A 5578-nucleotide genomic window follows, 5' to 3' on the forward strand; every position below is an offset into this window, starting at 1 on the left:
GTATAGTGGAATTTCGTATCTCTGTATGTTTTGTTCCACTTGGATAAGGCACATTTTGAAATCGGACGAGGTTCATTGATGATCTGTTCCGGGACCTTCAAGGCCATGTGTTTTTGATGCACACAATACGNAGGACGAGGAGGAGGACCTGGAGGAGGAGGTGGTGGTGGAGGAGAGCACGAGCCTGCCGCACACTTGGTCCAATATATCTATATAGATGCAGTACGAACGAAAACCGAGGTCTCTTCCGAATGAAGAAGGGAACTACTTTTTCTACTAGTTCTTCTTTCCTGCACTGGAAAGAACGGAGATGTCTGACCTAGATCAGATGATACTGATGATGAGGTTGGGATGAAAAAGAAGAGGATGATGATGATGATGGTGATTGGGGGCTAGTTGAATTGGGGCCTAAATGTAATGCTGTGATCCTTCTGTCACCGATTACGGCATGGAGGGCCCCATGGTGGACCCACATGGAAGAGCTCTTGGGGAAGACACCGTTTGACTGTGGCATGTGCTGGAACCCAGGCCATTATTATGGTTATTCTGCCAGGCTAGAGGGTACATTCAAACCTCGAGCAGACTTCTCTGAAGAGAAAACGAACTTTGACAGAGGACCTACTTGGCTTAGTAGATCCTCGGATGGGCAGTTCTTGATCTGGTTCGATTGTCCAGCCAAGTATGTGGTGGAACTCTGAATAGTTCAAATGGCGTTGGCTGTGGCTGCCAACCTCCAAAGAGCAGCACTAAAGAGCACAATAACCACTAACAAATCGACACCAACCACACTTCACTTCTGGTTCTTTATTGCTAACACACCAGCAAACAATCGCACAAGCAAGCCAGCTCTAGTGGGCCTACTTGGCAACTACGGCTTCACTTGATGTCGTTGCAGAGACTTTTTTAGTGGCCAGAGGATGCTAATCTTCTCCTCCACGTCGCCCTTGTCTTGATGATGGTCGTGGTTGTTCCTCACTGAGGATTCCAGCTCTTCATCCAGAGCACCACGGCGAAACGTCAGCAGACAGAAGATCAAGGTCCTTGGAATATCACTTCCAACACCCTGGCTTCAGAACGGAATACGAACGAACCAACGAACGAACGATTGTAGTGCTCATAGGTTTTGCTTGGGTTGTTCCCGATCTTCTGACGGGTTGGTTCGAAGTAGTACGAACCACCCTGTGCTTGTCGTTGGTGGTTGTTCGTCAGCGGAGGAGGAACGGCTGGCCCGTCCAAGCCGTCTCAGGATAGGAGATAGACGCACGGACAGTCGAATGAACGAGGATAACCGCCGAGTGCCTTGATAATACCTTGGAATCTTTCCTTCCTGAAAGACCTTGGAAGACGAACGAAGTAAGAGTCAAGTCAGGGAGTAAGGATGACGAGAAGGATGATGATGATGATTGGCAAATCTAGGCCCTGATCGCCAGCCACCGAGGGGTAACTCACTCCTCGGCCCTTGCTACATGTACACCTTCCACATGCAGAGACAGAGACAGGCAGACAGACACACTTACAAATCGATTCGCAGGTTGCTCCTGTCAAATGCGGTTCCAGATCTGTGTTCTGAAAGATCCCTCTGGGCGTGACTGGCCTCGCTCAGGCTTTGGGAATGGGTTGGTTTTTGGGATGAGAGGATGATTATGGCTCGATAGGCTCACCCACCCTCTCTTCCTTCCTTCCTTGCTTCTTTCCTCACTCCCTCACTGACTCACTTGAGGCCTCACCGGGGATGGAAAGAAATGGAGAGTAACTGGGTCACCACCACAGAGGACGACGAGAACGCCACCACAATAATTTTTGCACGGTTCCAAGGGACGAAAGAAGACGGGGAGTTCTTGGATTCGAGCGAGGTGCTGTTTCACTGTTCCCTCTGGGTGTGAATGGTTATGTGTCGTATGTAGCCTTTAGGTAGTGTTCTTCTCGAATGTGGAGAACTCGAGTGATGTGGGCTCATCAGCCAGATGAACAGGCACACAGGCACATAGGCACAGAGGCACACAGTCAGGCAAGCTGCTGGCAAGTAGGCAAGCAAGCAAGCAAGCAGTCAGATTGGGCTCGTTTTGAAGATATCTCAGCTGTTTTTCTCGGTCGTTTGTTCGCTCTTTCGCTAGATACAGAGCTCGCAATGCCACATACATATACCTACATACAAAGAAAGAGATGGTGATGTTGTGTGCCAGTCCACTCGGCGGCCTACCTCTACCGTTAGACGTGGAAAAAGTAGAACTGTCAGAAGTAGTAGTCGAATGAATCTCTTCTTGCCACACGGTCGGTCGTCGGGAGTCGGTACTGACTCGGGGATCGAACCCAGTACACACAGCACAGTCCGTGGTACACTCGCTCACTGCCGACGAACCCACGGACGGACGGACGGACGGACGGAGGATCGAGCCTCGCTCGCTCTGTCTCTCATCTCTGCGAGTCTGACGGACTCATGGCGAGCCTTGCTTGGCCACTTGCTCGCTCTCTGAGGGTATATGAATGGAACCGAATGTTCTGCGCCAGCCTTCTTTGGAGGGGGTCTTTTGTTTGGCAGGCCCACGTCAGGCAAATCAAGTCACATCAGTGACATCACGTTGAGAGAAGGCTGCATGAGGATGGAGGAAACACAGAGAGTGCTAGAGTGGCTGGATGAGAAGACTATATAAAGGTCTGTCACACTATCACGGGTCTTGTTCATGTTTGGACTTCATTCATAACATGGTATGGGAAAAACTATCTGTCAGAATTTTTTTACAATGACTTTTTTTCAAGCGTTCTGATGCTCTTTTGAAAGGAACATTACTCGTCAACCGAATGATCATATTACTTGTTGAACATTGTCTGAAATAGGAATTCTTTGTCTTTTTATATGTAGTCTGTTATGTCATGCCCGAGCACGCTTTTTGAGAGTATTATCTTGAGATGCTCTATTACCAGATATTATAATGTTGCCTTGTGGGGCGAAATATTTCTTTGAGTTGCGAGAGATGCGAAAAGTATCTGAGAAAATGTGGAAAGACGTTGTGAACATATTAAAAGATGTGAAGAAAAAACTGGTGAAAACACTAGTATTTGTTATAAAAATGTAAGAAACGCTTTTGCAATGGCAAAAAGGTTTTTTCCTGTTTTTCTGTTACAAAATGCGAGGCAAACAACTGTATTTACAAGGTCATCCATTGGATTTCTCCATGATATTTAGAACAAATTCATTTTTTTTCTTGCAATTCTTGACATTGGGACACTTTATAATTGATACGGATATTAATGTATCCGTCTGAAGCCAAGTGGTACGGTTTAGGGCGCTTTTGTTCACTCAATGATGCTGGGTTTTTATTTGGATCAAACCCATAATGGCAGGTATGGATGGCTAGCTGAACTCCAGCTCCCTTTTTAGCTGACTTCCCCCCCCCCCCCCCTCCCAAAAAAAGACTCGAATTTGAAGGCCAAACATATTTTTTCTGGCCAAAAAGGCCACGAAAATAACAGCTTTTTTCCTGCCCAACCTTTAGAGGTCTGGGAATAAATGTCATTGATTCCTGAGTTCAAAACAAAGAGCTTTTGTTATCGCTAACGAAAGTTGAACTTTGGCGAATAATGGATTGTTGTCGATCAAGAATTCACTCTGACCATCTGTTGAGACTTTTTAGCCCGTTTGGTAATTCCTCTGGATTAGGTGCAAACTAGGGTTTTTCTGTTCCGACGAGATATAACAAATTAATCGAGGTTGTGTAGGCTCATTTTCTTCTTGTTTCGGGGCATGCTATACTTTGTCCTATGACATTCATCTTTAAGTTAGTCCACATAAATAACGAAGCAGATTAATAGAACAGTATCAAGAAGCACAATTTCTGCATTTCATAATGAATTTAGAATGCTTCATTGCTTTTTAAGAGACTGTCATGTATCTCCTTGCAAACAGCGAACTTTGAACTCCTGACACGTAATCAGAGCTGTGTCAATTTCTTTCAAGACTTCATCGATTGCATTAAAGTGAACTTCAAATGTTATTTATTACAACGGTTGGATTTTCAAAAAATCGAATAAGCCAGCTATGATTTATTGGTGAATCGGATATGATATAAATGTAATGTTAAGTAAGAAGTAAGAGTCTTTCATAATGAAGTGCTCGGTATTCAATTGCCAAGGTCAGTAAGGTAAAAAAAACCATAACTATGGGAAGAAGCTGAGAAGGGCTGGACAAAACTTGCATCCTGCAAATTGTGTGAATTGTATACCAGAGATGTTTCAGCAAATTTATTGCATGCGGAAAATTTGCAATTGCTTCAGAAATATTTGACATTTTTACGCAATCTTTATGCAATTTCAGCCGTTTCTGCACAAAATTTCATTTTTTGCGGAATATGATAATATTCAGGATTTCGGGTCAATTGTGGGAAGATTTGAATCGGTAGATTTGATTTCCCGATTTTTACTCCTCCTCAATGTCTTACATTATCTCGTTTTTTATAAATCGTTGATCTCTTATGTCCTCGATTAAGATTTCGTAATATAAGATCTTGAACTTTGTGGCTTTGACCATGAGTAGGCACTAAAATGTCATTTGCAAGTATCTAAAGGCAGAAGAGTCTATCCTCACCAAATAAAAATGAGTTGATGAAAGCATAAAGCATTTACCTTATTTTCCGCCTGAAACCATCAAATATATTGAAAAACCAAACACATCAAACCATTTTCTCCGGAAAAAAAACCGCAATTTATTTTGGCATAATATCGGATCCGAAAAGACGGAAATGATGTATATACTAGAGCTCTTATAAGGACACAGCGCTGCCTGTTGGCAAAATTGGACAATGCAATGACCGTGCAAGGTTCAGACCTCCACCCCTAGCACCCATCATTAGAAAAGATAAGATGCCTATCCAAATTGTAATTCAATTATATTTCATTTTCCAAGACCCTTCACGTCCCGGATTAGTTTGAAGGGGAAAAATTAAAGGTCACGAGGATCTGGTCAATTTTTTAACAACTTTGGCCACCCTGAGGGGCACCAACACGAGTTGGGAGTCGGTCATTTTAACCGCAAGGGTCATTTTTCTAAAAACATCATTTAAACTACACTACTGAACATTTTGAAAGAATATATCACTTTGAATCTTATATTTCTGTGGACAGATGACATCATGCCGTTGCTTTCTTACATCATTAACGATTTTTTAAAGTCATGCATTGCAAACACCAGAAGCCGTTTTGGATCACTTTCCACCATTTTCTGCCATTTTTTGCCACTTACTACTATTTTCTGCCCTGACATGGTATAAAATCCTTTGATGTCGATTTTTCCCATTGTTGATTAAAGCACGAGTCTCCTGAGGAGAATCAATTGTAAACCATAACACCCGTAACCACTTCAGCCTCATTTCTTATGCCACAGTTGTAGATGAGCAAACCGGAATAGTTAATTTGTAAATTATTAAATCTATCCTGATGTCTTCTATCTCTTTCTTTTCCTAATCTACAAAAACCTATACCCCATTTCTTTGGTGCAGCATCCTTTTCCTATTGTTAGTCTACCAAGTTGCCTTCCCCTGAGCACGTGTTAATAAAGATGACTTAAAATTCGTGAATAGTCTCG

This window comes from Tigriopus californicus, chromosome 11 (assembly GCF_007210705.1).
Source record: "Tigriopus californicus strain San Diego chromosome 11, Tcal_SD_v2.1, whole genome shotgun sequence".
Taxonomy (NCBI): Eukaryota; Metazoa; Arthropoda; class Copepoda; order Harpacticoida; family Harpacticidae; genus Tigriopus; species Tigriopus californicus.